At 35.8% G+C, this 18472-nt stretch overlaps 1 long non-coding RNA gene across 7 annotated transcripts; it reads right to left on the bottom strand.

Annotated features, from left to right (window-relative positions):
• LOC109717076 lies at nt 4676-17143 on the bottom strand. Of its 7 annotated transcripts, none has more exons than XR_002218109.1 (9): nt 16976-17143; nt 16668-16823; nt 6740-6772; nt 6540-6626; nt 6367-6464; nt 6197-6279; nt 5999-6112; nt 5829-5907; nt 4676-4897 (listed from the first exon to the last, which is right to left on the bottom strand). It is a non-coding gene; the product is annotated as an uncharacterized LOC109717076 (long non-coding RNA). The 7 variants fall into 7 exon arrangements; XR_002218110.1 differs by having other exon boundaries at nt 16735-16823; XR_002218108.1 differs by having other exon boundaries at nt 6540-6772; nt 16958-17143.

Below are 18472 nucleotides of genomic sequence, written 5' to 3'. Positions count from 1 at the left end.
ATAAGTAAAGAATAAAGAATAAGTAAAGAATAAAGATCGGCTAAGGAATAAGAATAGCTGATAAAGTAAAGAAAGGTTACAAGTAAAGAATAGCTAAGAGCTAAAAGTAAACATTAAATGACAAGGGTAAAGAATGATTAAGAATATAAGTAGCGTTAAAGTACCCTACTTACATGATTACAGGTATTGCATCTTGCATTTCGTGAGGCATGACATGTATTTCAATTGAATATATATCTGTTGTATATTGTTGAACTAACATGTTGCAGTGCCTCGTTAGACCTGTTGGTTGAGCTGGTTCTCTTGGGTGACTAAACCCACTTAGGACTATGGACAATAGTCTCACCCCCGTGTTGCTGTTTTGAGGGTACAGGTACACACATGTGCAGCGCGGCGGCGCAAGGCGAGGGCGTAGTTCTGCAGATAGCGCCCTACCCCAGAGACCAGAGCTAGCAGTATCCCGTCTATATAGCTTAGGGGTAAAGGAAATGAAAAGAATACAATGTATCAAACTTGTAGTAAGTAAATGTTGTAATAACTTAGATTGCATTTGGATGAAAAAGAATGGAAACTATAATATAAAAACTATGAAAGTGAATGAATGTAATAACTTAGGATGTGTTTATGTTGTATGATACCTTCCACTTGCAATCTTGATTGATATCTGTTTCTGGTTGGAACCTTCGTGAATTGTATTGGTTGCGATGCCTTGAATGTACAGGGGAGACTCTGTCCGTAGTACAGGAGAAACCCTGTCCATTCGGCGATGTCGGCGGCTCCGGGACCTCAGCCAAATAGGCGGGTGGTCGCGGGCTGTGGCAGATCGTACTCATAATAGTATAGTAGTCGGACCCTATATAGGCCGTGGCTACTATACTATTATGAGTATTGGAGCTCTCGTACTTCTAAATTGTTTTTTATGATGAAGCTTCCAAATCGACGATCCACTCCGTTAAATATGATCTAGAGTATTTGAAACTTCTAGAAAATAAATTTCGTAAATTTTCGAAATCATAATAAAGTCCATCAAACGAGCATAAAATAAACAGTCAAAATCGAACGACGTCCTAAAAAAGGATGATCGAATCCTTCAATTCAAGATCAGAGTTATTGATCTTTATCTAGATAGCGAATAAAATTTTGTATCAAAATTCAACAAATTTCGATTCTTTTACACCGTTAAAATAGCAAGTATCCCATACCGGCCATTAAAAATTGTCAAATTTGTGACCTCTTGATCGTAAGGTAAATGATGTCGAAAAATTATAAAATTTGATTTCTAGAAGTTTTAAATGCTATAAATAACATTTAACGGCTGATGATATGATAATACTCATGCTAGCGAGAGCATGAGTATTTAGCAAAAGCTACTATCTCGAAGGCTTAGCTTGCTAAGGTAGTAGGAATTTACAATACCTGTCGTCAATTTTAAAGATCTTTCGTTTAAAATATTAGCAAGCTGTCTTAAATGGAATGCTAAAGTTTTTCAGTGCTTTAAACTGTTAAAGATCTTCATAGTTTATGAGATCTAGTATAAATTGCCTCACCTATTTTCTTAGCCTTCGAAGTAGTTTTTTTTGTTGAATCTTCATGCTCTCGAGGTTATGAGTATTATCATATCATCGGTGTCGGATATATCCCAGGCTGATGATATGATAATACTCATGCTAGCGAGAGCATGAATATTTAGCAAAAGCTACTATCTCGAAGGCTTAGCTGCTAGGTATGNATATATATATATATATATCAGCCAAATACCAGTAATTCAGCGCATCAAACACCGTAGCATTGCGATTAAGATATGAAAACTATTGCATACTGTAGAGTGAAATGTTAGTAAAATTTGGTACATGACCACTAATTCACACCACTAATTCAGTAAAGAACAAGTCTTATTGCTTTACTGTAAACCAATTTGACATAGCTAGGTATCGAACCTTTCTTATAAAACTGCGGATATCTAACTGTGCTCAAAGGGGTTAGTTAGTCCGACCCTACTTTGGTATCTTCTTAATTCATTTTTTACGGAATAAGGCAAATCATCTCATAGCTGGTAGGTGAAATATTACTTCCTACCAAATCGTGGATGACAAAATCTTCAAACTGAATAAGTAATCATTGGATAACATATTCTGATGTCCAAATAAGGCCTACAAGTCTTAGTTTTAGTCGCAAACCTCCATTGCTTTCAAATTCGCTAGCTCTAACTACTTTTTCATTCGTTAATACTACATACTGCTTATGAAAGGTGCTTCTCTCTGATTTTTCTTCAAACTTGCCAATCTGCGTAAGGAAAGTTAGGATGGGAGAGTAAATGAATGGAAAGAATTTGTCAACGAAAACTTTATTTGCAAAAATACAACAAACATGCCTAATTCTAACTCAATAATCAACCATGTTATGGCGAGTTCCTGCTTAGCTGATTAATGGATTCATTAACGCTTTCTACCAATTTATCCCCCATCCGCCTTCTTGACCAAATAAGAACTGTTTCACAGATTAACCTAAATAGTGCTCATAAAAAGTCAATTCTTCTCACCCACTTGTCCAATCTATTATTTGAAATTGATCAAATTAAATAATGGTCAAAATGATGAGGATATCATCACTTAACATACCTGAGATTCCAAAGTCTGGGTGCTGGCATTGCAGGCCATGGCATTTCTGAATAAAAAAGGACAAAAAAAGAAACAAAGTTTCAATATGTGATTAATTTCATCAACCTGGACTTCATTTTCCTGATTAAAAACAAGATTACACGAGTCTACGCAATACTACATTATTCCAAGCGACGCCGTCAAAATATGCTGATGAAAAAAGACGCATTTACATATAAAACATTGCAAAACTTTTTTACATATTTATTCGTGTAAGATCTACAATTTTACATGCATGTTCTTTGCTCTTTAACAAAATGAATTAGCAAAAGAACCAGACAATGAAGAGCAGCAGGAAACTACTCCATACTGAATAAATGATGGAAATTTGGGACAGTGATCATAGACATGATTATGATATATGCATCTTATTTGCAGCTAAGGATGAACTTTATTCAAAAGATTGTAGGCCTCGTTTTGCTATGCAACAGTTTTTTCCCTTTTTTGTTTTATCACGAGTTCTATGCAATTAAATGCATTGGCAAACATTTAAAAACTATACATCTATGTCTTTTTGTCTGGTGAAAGAAAGAACAACTCTTTTCCAACTTCTATCTTTTGCTACAGTGACGAAGTCAAAAGAGTAAAATTTCTCTCATTTCACATCAAAATCAGGTCAAATGTTCAATTGCATGCATAATTTCTGCCATAGAAAAGAAGTTCACCACCACTAATAAAATACTTAGACCAAGAATTACACCCAATCACTTCGTGTACTGCATAAGCAAGAAGCGGCAGTATCCTTAATGTTTTTTCATAGTGAAAGGAGGACTATGTTACTACCTTATCGTACACTATTTATCGAAACAGTGACAAGGCCTATAAAATTTTTGATTCTACTAACTAACTTTACTGTATTTATAACATTATTAGTCAAATATTCCCTAATCAAACAAAATATTCTACAATTCCATTAAATTCTGAAAAGTAAGTTAGTAGAATCAAAATATTTAAAATTCCAAATTCAGATAATAAATTCCGCATTTTCCAGTTCAGGTACCAAATTCAAAATTGCATGTTTCTACAGTTCAAGTAAGATCTCTAGGTCTTTCACCTCAAATTCCAGTTTCAGATTAATCCGAGCTCCCGATCGAGTGCTAAAAAAAGCGAATCCGATAGCCTCAGGTCACACAAAGAGAGGTCACCTCCACCACTGGGCAATCAAAACCCCCAATCCAAGCAAGACATAACCGACCTCTCTCTCTGAGTTGGGGTTGAGGCGAGTAATACCAAATCTGAGCAAATAATACCAAATCAGAGTCACTAGAAGCCTAATAAAAATAAAAAACAGAGAAAATCAAGTAAAAAAAACACTGATATGAAGCTAAACATCGAACTCTACAAGCCATTACAAGTACCGAGCGATTTACTAGTGCAGTGTCGAAGAGGGAGATCGGTGTTGGAGAGGGAGAGAGTGTTGAGGGAGATCGGTATCGAGGAGGGGTGGGGGTTTCATCGCAAAGAGGGTGGATTATTTTTTTAAAAGAAGTAATGCTAACTCTCCAATCAAAAATTGACTACAATCTTATAAGTTCACCTTTTAACGATCAACGCTTTAAATTAGTTTTATAATTTTTTTATTTTCATACTAAAATCTATATATTAGAGATTCGTGTAAGTAACATTTTTTTTTTTTTAATCTCTAAAAAGAAAAACTTTTTTTTTTTTGAGAGAGAGATAGGTAGCACGCTACCAGTTTCGCTTATTTCGTTTAAAAATAAACTTAGCTGAAAATATGAATCAACTAGGATTCAAATTTGGAACCTCGGGTACCAACCACCAAACCTTTTGCCACTTGCTCTATGGACGGTCGGTAAGTAAGATGTCACGCCCGGATACCAGCAGAAGCATATCCGGTTTATGCACAGACCCGTCATATATCTGCAGTATATAAGACGTCTATAAAATCTTATTAGGAAAGTAACAAGAGATTCTAACATGATATCAAAGCAAAATATAAACCAAGAATACTACTATCAGGAGAAAAGTATAAACCCTGCAAATCTCTACACGAGATAGAAATCCAAAACCATAATTACATCACTCCAAACAATCATGTACTCTACAGGGTCACCCAACAACTATATAAAACATAAGTGGTAGTCTCTCTACACAAGGTACACTTCATCCTCGTCAGCATATCAAAATAGCGAGGTGATCACCTAGCAGGACTCCACGCTATGCCTAGCTAGACGCGACTCCCTTGCCGCGATCCCTAGCCTCTCCCGTCGTGGAAGGCTCTGTAAAAATAACAACACAGAGGGCGTGAGAACTATTAAACAATAATTTTCAGTGGGTAAACCGCCAGCCTCGGCGAATTACACCACTAGACTCATGATGTACTATTAGAAATGTAAAAACATTGATTGCATGATAGGTATATCAATGTAATTAATGATGAACATATATCATACTGTCAGCTATATCAACCAATTAGAAGCAAGTAAAGCGATATTAGGAACATAACCATGTCATGTAGATATGCAACTGTACCCTAAGTAGTGCTGATCCTTTAATACTACCATTTAGTAACTTAGTTTAATTCATAAGGACCTACCCAAGGTAGTCTAGCTTGCGCCGCGCCTAATGGCCCTATAATAGTATACACTCCCCACGGCAATCCACTTCGGCACCCAATCCCGCACGGACGAGCAATCTGTCGTGTAGGCCAACTCCAGAGTGCCGGCTTGTGGGGAGCGACCCTCACAAGCATGTGCGAATGAGCACAATGGCAAGCAAGCACGATCCATAGTCCAACAGTTCTCAGTCGTCATGTTTTAACATGTAAAGTTCTCACTCTCGACCAATGGGTCGGAATTTGAATGTGATGAAAAAATGCTAGTATCCACTAGATTAATAACCCATAAAAGAGATGCTAATTACATATGCCATTGGAACTTAACAGCATAAATGCATTATTATTCATGTCACAAGTGCATGTCCTTGTTCTCTACTTTTTAGAAGCATAGTAGGACTATCCCTTATCTATACAATTAAACTGAACGCTAAGACAATTATTCATAATTATCTCTACTTTATAGAGGTTTCCTTCCATTCAATAAAACTAGCGTATTTATGGCATCCAATATTCTGTATCTAGTACTTGTTCACATAGTTGCACATACCAATAATTCTATAATATCATATAGAACATAGAGGAGATTCACTTACTCTGGTAAGGCCAAACCCACCTACTAATAGATGACCCTTGTCAAACTCACAGCTGCAGGAAATTGAAGTCTCCAAGTCCCTAATTAACCAATCGAAAATCAGCTAGAGACTGAAATTATATACTTAGAACAATATCTCACATATTCACATAATATAGACTAAAGTCTCACCTAGGTTGAGACTTACGCCAAAACTTTACTTCAATCTGAATTGAAGTACTCCACAATCAGCTTAATCCAGCTCAAAAGAGTCCTAACTCTCAATTATAAGGTGCGCACTTCCTGCTGTGAACCAAACCCAAAACTGCATTAGTACACTTGGGTAACCACAAAATCGAGGCTCAAATCTCATTTATATAGATTTCTTACTTGTAACTCTGCTTCCTTCTAGTTGAAATCCCCTCAACCTAGTTCACAATGTCAAGCTATTCAGCACAACAGGAGCCTCCAAGCTGCAGCAACATGTACCCAAAAACAACTTCATTCTTCATTAACAAGCTTATTGTAACCTCACATAAGGTAATCAATTCACTACTTACCTCATTCCAAGTTCCAATCTCATTCTCCCTCTGGATTCAGGTTACAAAAACCACATCAAATCCTGCTTCTAGGGCTACTAGAACTCCCCTCACACCAGCTGGGCACAAGAAACCCGAAATCATATTCAACTCTACTACTAAAGCATTAAGCTAACAAATAGTTAGTTAGTTACCTTAGCAAGTCTCCACTCAGCTACCTGCTGTGATGGAGTTGCGAAATCCTTCCCAAAATACCTTCTTCACCCTTCTACAACAGCTCCCTGGCTTCCCAAAACAATCAGCATCAAAGAAGGAGAAGAAAGTAGACCAAAACCCTTGATTCCAATGTAGAGAGAGAAAAACCCTAGAGAGAGAAGAAGAGAAGCCTTCCAACCTGCCTCTCCAGGCTCCAGCACCTCCAAGACAGCTGCAAGGGTCAAATTCAGGGTTAAAGATAAGCTTAAAAGGTGAAATTACCAAAATCTCCTCACTGCCACGCAGCTGCTGCTGCTGATGCTTGTTGTACCGGTACAGACTCAATGTTGTACCGGTACAACAATGCAGAAGATGCAGAAATAGTAGTAGCAATGCACTTTCTCGCTTCCAGTGGCCTAATCACTCCCAAACTTGTCCACAACCATCTCTAAACCCTTTAGAAGGTGTCAGGTAGTTCCAATTATCGTTTCCACACTTGAACTTCGCAATTTGCGCCAGTTCAGTGTACTACATAAGACTTCTTTATATATAGAATTTTAGATTCTATGAATTACATTGGTTTAATTTTTTTGACTCCAAAACATTAATTAATATAAACAATTCTTATGGAGTTCAAATATGTAAATCCGATAATTTTTTGGGGACAATGTAACCCACTAATAATGTTGAAGCCAAATTCAGTGCAGCCCAAGATAAGCTAGGCCCAATTAGCATTAACACATTTCTAGCTGCCTTTCTAAATCACTTTGGAAATTAAAAAAAAGTTAAAATAAAAATCCTTCAGTTATTATACTACTATATACCGACGGTTTAGAAATGTTATAATAATTATTTAAAACGGCTGCTAAAATATATTTTTGGCAGCACTTGTGTTAAATGTTACTAAAATAACTGTCGCCACAAATCGACTTTTTTGTAGTGAGTCCACTATTCTAGGCAATGCCAAGTAATAGGTTTGGGGCTATAAGGATATGTCGAAGACCTATATTCTCTATTCAGATGTTTGAAAAACCTCCATAGCTTATTTTATTGTGATCATTTGATAGCTTTCTTTATGGCAAATAGCATAAGATTTAAGCTGAAGCTTCTAATTTGAAAGTCATGCAAAACATACATAGAGGAAGAACAACAAGTTGCACCTCAGAAACTTACATACTAGTTGCCCACAAGAAAAAAGTAGATAAAATGTGCTGAAAGTGGAAAAATTTAGACAGTAAATAAACAAGGTTATTTTTCAGGTTTTGCCCTAAAAATTAGAACTATGAAGGAGATTAGTCTACTATTATATTGGTGGTTGTAGGGAAGTAAAGCTTATTATCGGTTAAAAAGTTCATATGGTGGGAAATCCACCCAAATCAAATCAACCGATTGTGGGATGTTATCTATCACCATTTAGTGCATATTGTGCTAGTGTATATTTCTTTTCTTTTTTTGGTGATAGTGCAGGAACTTTTTGCCTCTAAGTATCAAACATTAAAAGAAGCTTTGTTATCTTATAGAAATTCTACTTTTATTTTTATATACACGCACGCATATAACCGTTCTTATTGGTACTTATTATTTTTCAACATTGGGCACTACAATTATATAAATTATTCATTCATATCCGAACTTCTCACATGTGAATTAAGTAGTCGCTGCCCATATGACAGATATAATTCTCATCCAAACATAGTTTTTCATAAAATCTAAAATGATTTTAGTAATAAAAACAAAAGACTTGATAAGATTAGAGGGAGAAAAATAGATATTTGGATGAATGGAGTATAATATGTATACCTAGTCTAAAACTTGATAAGAAAAATTTGAGTAGGTACCCATTTACTTTTACCAATTATTTACTTGATCTACATTTTCTTTTATAATTATGAGCTTTCTTTTTTATAGGTTGATTTTACAACTTGATAAGTACTGCAATGGATAAAAGTTGGATAAAAAAGAGTAGATGGACATATGAATATTATAAAGGAGCAAATGATTTTGTGAATTTTACTTTTAAAAATGGGTCAGAGGATAGGAGGATTTCATGTCCTTGTATGAAATGCACAAATTTCTATAGTTGGACTCGAGAAGTTGTATGCGATCACCAGATTTGCAATGGAATTAGTCCTAATTATGATAATTGGTTCTTTTATGGGGAACCCATATCTAGAGGCACATCTAATTCTACTAATGAGAGCCGTAGTTTTTAGGTCCATAATGTGAATGATAGTATATGTGGCATGTTACATGAAGCTTTTCAAATGCATAATAATCAACTTCAAGATGACTTTCAAGATGATAGTGATTTTCAAGACTCATCTTCTGGGGAAGGTTCTGATTCACAGCAACCTAAAGATGCTCCAAATAAAGATGCAAGTAAATTTTTAAGTTACTTAAAGATGCCGAACAACCTTTGTTCAATGGTTGTAAGAAGTATAGCAAATTGGCAGCTATTGTAGTTTTATATCATTTGAGGTCTCTTCATGGGTGGAGCAATAAATCTTTGGGATAATTGCCTATATACCCCTCATGCGTCTAGAAATATCCGATCTATCCCTACTTTTTTTTTTCTTTCTAAAATGCCCCTCATATGTTCCACCGTTATTCCAAAATACCCCCGCAGTTATCCCCTATTAACTTAACTCGAGTTAAATATGGGTTAAATGTATACTAGAGTTAAAACCTATATAAAATACCTATTTTACCCCTACCTTATTATGTTAATTCCTTAAGTTATCCTCTCTCTCCCAACGTGATCGCCAGCTCCTCCGCCTCCACCTCGCCGGCTCCTCCGCCTCCACCTCGCCTCATCTCCTCCCAGACCACCACCACCACCTCCCAGACCACCACCCCTCTCGCCGCTCTCGTCGTCCTCCTCCTCCTCCGCCGCCTTGGTCGACGCCGAGAGCCTATGGATTTGTTGAATCGTCGTTGTCGTCCTCCTCCTCCGACCTCTCCCTCCTCAACTCCCACGCCCACGCCCACCCCGACGACGCCCGCACGCTCCGCCTGGGCCTGCCCAAGGCCGAGGTCGCCCGCCTCATGCACGAGAGCACCGACGCTGCCCGCAAGATCATGGACCTCTAGGTCGCCCGCAACCAGCACCCCTCCCCCACTACGCCCGACCGCACCACGCCCACGCCCTTGCGGACGGCGGAGCGCGGCGCGCTCTCTCTCGCGGACGCCCGGCAACGGCACGCCCTCGCCCTTGGGTGTGCGCGGTCCACGAGGCCAATTTGGCCTCGTGGACCGGATGAGAGGGAGGTCCACCGTGGACCTCCCTCTCATTATATATATAAGTGTGTGTGTGTGTGTGTGTGTGTATATATATATATATATATAATTTATAAATATATATTCATATAGTATTTTATTTATATATAGAAATATTATTATATAATATTTTATTTATAAATTTGTAATTATTTATTAATATTTTTAAATATATAACTCTTATATATTATTAGTATATGTTTATCATAATTTTAAATATATTTAATCTATATATAAATATTATAATAATAATATATATAGTATAATACCGAATTTTTAAAAATTATATATAAAAATTATATTTGATCCCGAATTTTAAATTGGTGAACGTATAATACCCGTATAAATCACGTATCCGAATAACTATCGAATCCGTTTTTTAGCCGTATTTTTCAACGAATTTAAAAATTAAAAATCGAATTTTATCCGAATTATATCCGTACCGAATTTTTGCCGAATCCGAATTAACTAACTATGCCTCCGGCCACCAAGGTTGGTTTAGCTGCGATCGATCTCATCCGTTCATCTGCTCGCTCCTGACGTGCTTAATTAATTAATTAATATTTGAAGGGCAAATAAGAAAAGTATTTGCTATATGAAGGATATATAAGAAAAGTTAGTTACGGTAGAAGGGCATATTAGAATGGGCAAAATAGTAATTTTCTAGAGATAACGGCAGCTCACTAACGAAAATTAACTCCAGGGGTATATTAGAAACGCTTGGAATATAAGAAGGGTATTTTCAATATTAGCCTTCTAAGAGGGGTAAATAAGAAAACCGGAAACTTTTCAAGAGTATATAGGCAATTGCCTCTAAATCTTTTAGTATGCTCCTTGAAGTACTAAAGATATGCTTCCTTCAGATGCTAACTTGCCAGATGATTGCTATATCGTAAAAAAATATATTAGGGACCTAGGCCTTGGATATGAAAAGATTCATGCATGTCCTAATAATTGTATTTTATTCTCGAAAGAGAATGCAAATACTAAAATTTGTCCAAAATGCAGTACATCAAGATGGAAAACTAATGATGTTAATGTTAATCTAGATGTGGAAGAAAAGTCCATCAAAAAGAAAAAGCCAGCAAAAGTACTGCGGCGGTTCCCTCTAAAGCAAAGGCTTCAACGGTTATTCATGTCCTCAAAAACTGCTTCTATAATAAAATGGCATGCTGAAGGTCGAACGAATGATGGGTTGATGAGGCATCCTACTGATTCATTGGCATGGAAAAGTTTTGACAGGCGATATGCAAACTTCTCGTTAAATCCTCGCAATGTTAGGCTCGGATTAGCAACTGATGGGTTCAATCCTTTTCGAACTATGAGCACTAAGCACAGTTGTTGGCCTGTCATCTTGATCCCATCCAACTTGCCACCATGGATATGCATGAAGAGGTTTTCGTTTATTTTGTCATTACTCATTCAAGGCTCGAATTCACCTTCTATTAATATAGATGTGTATTTGCAACCTTTGATCGAGGAGTTAGTACAATTGTGGGAGCTCGGCCTTGATACATATGATGCATCTATCGAATAGAATTTTTGTATGCGTGCTATATTGTTATGGACAATCAATGACTTTCCTACATATGGTGACTTATCTGGGTGGAGCACCAAGAGTCCTCTATCTTGTCCTTCTTGTACTTACGATACTCGCTCTTGATGGTCAAAATACGGTGGCAAATACTGCTTCATGGGCCATAGGCGATTCTTACAACAGAATCATAGATTTCGAAAAGATAGGATATCATTCGATGACACTCAAGAAAAGGAGTAGGCACCTAAAATATTATTCGGAGCAGAAATTTTGGAGCACACTCAATACAATACGTTGAATGTAACTTTGGTAAGCATATTAATATGTCAAAAGGAAAGAGGAAAAGAAATGAAAATATAGAATATCAACCATGGAAGAAAAGGGGAATATTTTTTATGTTACCTTATTGGGAACACCAAATATTGCGTCACAATCTCGATGTGATGCATATTGAAAAGAATATATGCGATAATGTTCTTGGCACATTATTGAATTTTGATGGCAAATCAAAGGACAATCTGAAGGCACACCTTGATTTAAAGATATGGGATTACGACCTGAGCTTCATCCTCAAAGTGTTAGACTAAATAAAATTATTTTACCACCAAGTTGCTTCATAATGTCTCTAAAATAAAAGGATGAGTTTTTAAAAATTTTGAAAAATGTGAAAGAGCCGGATGGCTACGCATCTAACCTATCATGTTGTATTCAACTTGAGGAACGTAAAATGATAGGGTTTAAAGAGTCATGATTGTCATGTTTTAATGCAACAACTTCTTCCAATAGCATTGCGTGGGGTTTTACCGAAGAGAGTAGTTGCACCTCTAATCGACTTGTGTTGTTTCTTTCGTGAGTTGTGTTCCAAAACTTTGGATGTACGTGAACTTGAGCAATTGGAATCTCGAATTATGAAAACTCTATGTCATTTGGAAACAATCTTTCTTCCTTCATTTTTCACCATTATGGTACATTGGTCGTCCATTTAGCTACTGAAGTCAATACTATCGTTGGATGTATCCTATCGAGAGGTTAGGTTTGACCTAGTCATCTTGTTACTTTTTACTTAACCTAATTGTCTTTTAACTTTTCTAGTCTATGTTATCTTTTCGACCTGTAGGGCTCTCATTCGGCTTAAGTCTAAGATATGTAATAAGGCTCATCCAGAGAGTTCAATTGTAGAAGACTATATGGTAGAAGAATGTATGAGGAAACTATCGAGACAACATTCAATAGGCCCGCTAGGAATATTGATGATTCAATGGGAGCAATCTTAAATATTCTTCTTGATCAAAAGTCATGGCTGCAAGCTCATCGATATGTACTGTTCAATAGTAATGAAATAATTCCTTTTTGCAGGTCAATAACTATATCATATAAGTATTATGTACCTACTAGTTTTAATTGCTTGATATTAACATTATTTCTTTTTGTCTAGTATTCATAAAAATGCAATAAAGAGGTAGAATCGTGGAACACGCCCAAGTGATATGGTTATAAATAAGATTCATATAGAGAATTTTGTTGACCGGTTTTGGTCATATGATTGAAACCAGCTAACAAAATTCTCCATATGAATCTTTTTATAACCATGACCAAAACGTCATACATTCTTCTACCATGTAGCTTTCTGCAATTGAATCCTCCGGATGAGCCTTATACGTACCTCAAACTTGAGCCGCAAGAGAGCCCTACAGGTCAAAAAGATAACATAGACTAGAAGAGTTAAAAGATAGGATACATCCAATGATAGTACTGGTCCTGCAATTTTGGCTTCAGTAACTAAACGGACGACCAAATGTACAATAATGGTAAAAAACAGAGTAAAGATTATTTCCAAATGGCATAGAGTTTCCACAAATCGAGATTCCGATTGCTCAAGTTCACGTACATCCAAAGTTTTGGAACACAGCTCACAAAAGAAACAACACAAGTCAATTAGATGTGCAACTACTCTCTTCGATAAAACACCACGCAATGCTATCGGACGAAGTTGTTGCATTAAAATATGACAATCATGACTCTTTAAACCTATCATTTTGCGTTCCTTAAGCTGAATACATGATAGGTTAGATGCATAGCCATGCAGCACTTTCACATTTTTCAAAATTTTTAAAAACTCATCCTTTTATTTTAGAGACATTGTGAAGCAATTTGGTGGTAAAATAATTTTATTTAGTCCAACACTTTGAGGATGAAGCAAGTCATAATCCTATATATTTTAAATCAAGGCATGCCTTCAGATTGTCCTTTGATTTGCCATCAAAATTCAATAATGTGCCAAGAATATTATCGTAGATATTCTTTTCAATATGCATCACATCAAGATTGTGACGCAACATATGGTGTTCCCAGTAAGGTGNCCTATATATTTTAAATCAAGGCATGCCTTCAGATTGTCCTTTGATTTGCCATCAAAATTCAATAATGTGCCAAGAATATTATCGTAGATATTCTTTTCAATATGCATCACATCAAGATTGTGACGCAACATATGGTGTTCCCAGTAAGGTGACATAAAAAATATACTCCTTTTCTTCTATGGTTGATACTCTATATTTTCATTTCTTTTCCTTTCTTTTGACATATATTAATATGCTTACTAAAGTTACATTCAACTTATTAAGTGTGCTCCAAAATTTCTACTCCGGATAATATTTTAGGTGCCAACTCCATTTTCTTGAGTGCCATCGAATGATATCCTAGTTTTTCGAAATCTATGATTCTTTTGTAAGAATCGCCTATGACCCATAAAGCAGTATTTGCCACCGTATTTTAACCATCGAAAACGAGTATCGTAATTACAAGAAGGACAAGAAAGAGGACCCTTGGTGCTCCACCTAGATAAGTCACCATATGCAGGAAAGTCATTAATTGTCCATAACAATGCAACACGCATACAAAAATTTTCTCCGACAGATGCGTTGTATGTATCAAGGCCGAGTTCCCACAATTGTACTAACTCCTCGATCAAAAGTTGCAAATACACATCTATATTAATAGAAGGTGAATTCGGGCCTGGAATGAGTAATGACAAAATAAACAAAGACCTCTTCATGCATACCCATGGTGGCAAGTTGTATGGGATCAATATGACAGGCCAACAACTGTAATTAGTGCTCATAGTTTGAACAGGATTGAACCCATCAGTTGCTAACATTGCGAGAATCTAATGAGAAGTCTGCATATCGCCTATCAAAATTTTTCCATACTATTGAATTAGCAGGATGCCTTATCAACCCATCATTCGCCCGACCTTCAGCATTCCATTGTATCATAGAAGCAGTTTTTGAGGACATGAATAATCTTTGAAGCCTTTGCTTTAAAGGGAACCATCGCAGTACTTTTGCTAGCTTTTTTTTTTTTATGGAATTTTCGTCCACATCTAGATTAATATTAACGTCATTAGTTTTCCATCTTGATGTACTACATTTTGGACAAATTTCAGAATCTGCATTCTCTTTCCAGAATAGAATAAAATTATTAGGACATGCATGAATCTTTTCGTATCCAAGGCCTAGGTCCCTAATATATTTTTTTCGCGACATAGCAATCATCTGGCAACTTAGCATCTGAAGGAAGCATATCTTTTAGTACTTCAAGGAGCATACTAAAAGATTTACTACTCCACCCATGAAGGGACTTTACATAATATAAAACTACAATAGCTGTCAATTTGCTATACTTCTCACAACCATTATACAAAAGTTGTTTAGCATCTTTATGTAACTTATAAAATTTGCTTGCATCTTTATTTGGAGCACCTTTAGGTTACTGTGAATCAGAACCTTTTCCAGATGAGTCTTGAAAATCACTATCATCTTGAAAGTCATCTTGAAGTTGATTATTATGCATTTGAAAAGCTTCATGTAGCATGCCACGTATACTATCATTCACATTATGGACCAGAAAACTACGACTCTCATTAGTAGGATTAGATGTGGCTCTAAATATGGGTTCCCCATAAAAGAACCAATTATCATAATTAGGACTAATTCCATTACAAATCAGGTGATCGCGTACAACTTCTCAAGTAAATGGGTACCTACTCGAATTTTTCTTATCAAGTTTTAGACTAGGTAAACATATTACCACTCCATTCATCCAAAATCTATTTGTCTTCCTCTAATCTTATCAAGTCTTTTGTTTTTATTACTAAAATCATTTTAGATTTTATGAAAATATATGTTTGGATGAGTATTAAATGTGTCATATGGGCAGCAACTACTTAATTCACATGTGAGAAGTTCGGATCTGAATGAATAATTTATATATAGTTGTAGTGCCCAATGTTGAAAAATAATAAGTACCAATAAGAACGGTTATCTGCATGCGTGTATATAAAAATAAAAATGGAATTTCTATGAGATAACAAAGCTTATTTTAATGTTTGATACTTAAGAGGCAAAAAGTTCCTGCACTATCACCAAAAAAAGAAAATATACTAGCACAATATGCACTAAATGGTGATAGATAACATCCCACAATCGGCTGATTTGATTTGGGCGGATTTCCCACCATATGAACTTTTTAACCGATAATAAGCTTTACTTCCCCACAACCACCAATAGAACAGTAGGTTAATCTCCTTCATAGTTCTAATTTTTAGGGCAAAACCTGAAAAATAACCTTGTTTATTTATTGTCTAGATTTTCTACTTTCAGCACATTTTTCCTACCTTTTTTCTTGTGGGCCACTAGTATGTAAGTTTCTGAGCTCCAACTTGTTGTTCTTCCTCTATGTATGTTTTGCATGACTTTCAAATTAGAAGCTTCAGCTTAAATCTTATGCTATTTGCCATAAAGAAAGCTATCAAATGATCCCAACAAAATTAGCTATGGAGGTTTTTCAAACATCTGAATAGAGAATATAGGTCTTCCACATATCCTTATAGCCCAGTGGACTACTCACGGGAATAGAATAATTCAAATTTATTGTCAAATTGCAATCCCAGGGGAAACTGCATTTTCAAATGTTGTTTAATGGGATCGCGAGAACATAAAATGTGCTACCCTTAGGTGATTCTTAAACCTTGTTTAATGTTGTTTTGAAGGAAACTAATGCATTTCTATGATAGAAAATTATAATGATAAGATTTGTTGACCAGATTAGGCAATGAGTACTCCAATCTGAATTGGGAAGAAATTAGAAATAACTTATTTATTTTTGTTCACACAATTATTAGAAAGTTGGATGCATCGTATCAAACTAATTAAGCATGAATAGACCAAGCGAAGAAGTCTCTAAGTTCATGACCCAATTCACATAAATTGAAGTTTACGGATCAATAGGATGAGATAGAAGATTCACCAATTACCTCGTCGAATTCGTCCACTCCAAACTCCAGAGTGATTAAAAAAAAAGCGAACACAAAGAGAGCTGACCTCCTCCATTGGGCAATCGAAACCCCCAACCCTAGATCTCTCTGAGCTGGGGTCGAGGAGAGTAATACCAAATCCAAGCAACTAGAAGCCTAATAAACATAAAAAGTAGAGAAAATCAAGAAAAGCCTAATAAACATAAAAAGTAGAGAAAATCAAGAAAAAATTGCATCAAAAACACTGATGTGAAGTTAAATATCGAACTCTACATAGTCATTACTACTACCAAGTGATTACTACTAACTCTGTTGTCCCGCGGGTTGGTGCGGTGTCGGAGACGAAGATCGGTGTCGGAGACGGAGAGAGTGTTGAGGGGGATCGGTATCGGGGGGGAGAGGACAGGAATTTGATCGTGAAGAGAGGGAGGGGACGGTGGGGCGCGGCGCGCGAGAGATGGGAGGAGGGTTTTGGTTTTGATCGTATTCTATTTTCCTTTTTCCTTTTCACTTGGGCTGGGTTTTATTGGGATCCAAAAATTCTTTTTGCGCTGGGTTTTTAGGGCCTGTTTGTTTTGGTGTAAGTGGAGTGATGGAACTCAAGTTCCATCACTTTCGTTATTTGTTTTGGTGTAAGTGAAAAATGTAATGTAACTCAAGTTATGTTAGAGCTCCACTTCACCTACTCTCGACTTCCGGCTCTAAAGTACCGAACTCGACTTCCACCACACTCAACCTTCTCTAAATAATTTATTAAACAGTAAAACCTAAACTCTACTTTCTTTATAATGGGTTAGAATTATTTTATTTATAATAAATTAAGATTATCTTTAAATAATAATAAAAAAATTAATTATATAATAGGTTAATTTTTATAGTGATAAATTTATTACTATATTTAAGAGATAATGTGATCCACTTACTTACATCAAAACAAACAACGGAACTCAAAAAACTAATTTTACCAGCACCAAGTTACATCAAAACAAACAGCAGAAGTGATTGAATTTAACTTTCAGTGGTACGAGTTACGTCAAAACAAACAACAGAAAAATAATCACACTTCAGGGAAACTCAAACACCACTACACTTGACTTACGTTGAATCTACAAATTCGTCAATCCAAACGCCCCCTTAGTTGAGATCAAAATTTCTTTAGGGCTGGGTTTTAATTGGAATGAAAAATTTTAAGTAATGGTAACTCTACAATAAAAAATTGGTTGTAATCTTATAAGTTCACTCTTTAACAACCAACTCTTTCACACTAGTTTTATAACTTTTTTTTTATTCTAATACTAGAATCTATATATTACATGTTCCTGTAAATAGGCTTTTTTTAAAAAAAACAAAATTAAGACTTTCTTTTATATAGAATTTTCAATTCTGTAAATTACATCAATGTAAACTATTTATTCCAAAACATTAATTCATATAAACGGCCCTTATGGGTCCAAATATCTATAATTTTGGGCCCAATTTCACCCTCTATTACCGTTGAAGCCCCAATCCAATGCGGCTTTGAGATAAGCTGTGCTCCATTTTAGCAATAATACATTTCCATCTAGTTTTCCCAATTCCTTTGGAAATTTTAAAAAGTTAAAATTAAAAATAAGAAAAATAAAAAGAAACAAAAAATCCCTCAATCATTATATTACTACAACCAACGGTATAGAATTGAACTATTATAATAATTAGTTAAAACCGCTGCTAAAATATATTTTTGTCAACACTTGTGTCAAGCGTTACTAAAATAAGTGTCACCACAAATCAACATTTTTTTAGTGGATGTTAAAACTTGAAACAGT

Source organism: Ananas comosus, linkage group 11 (genome assembly GCF_001540865.1).
Source record: "Ananas comosus cultivar F153 linkage group 11, ASM154086v1, whole genome shotgun sequence".
NCBI classification, from domain to species: Eukaryota; Viridiplantae; Streptophyta; class Magnoliopsida; order Poales; family Bromeliaceae; genus Ananas; species Ananas comosus.
This window is presented reverse-complemented; position numbering and strand designations above follow the sequence as displayed.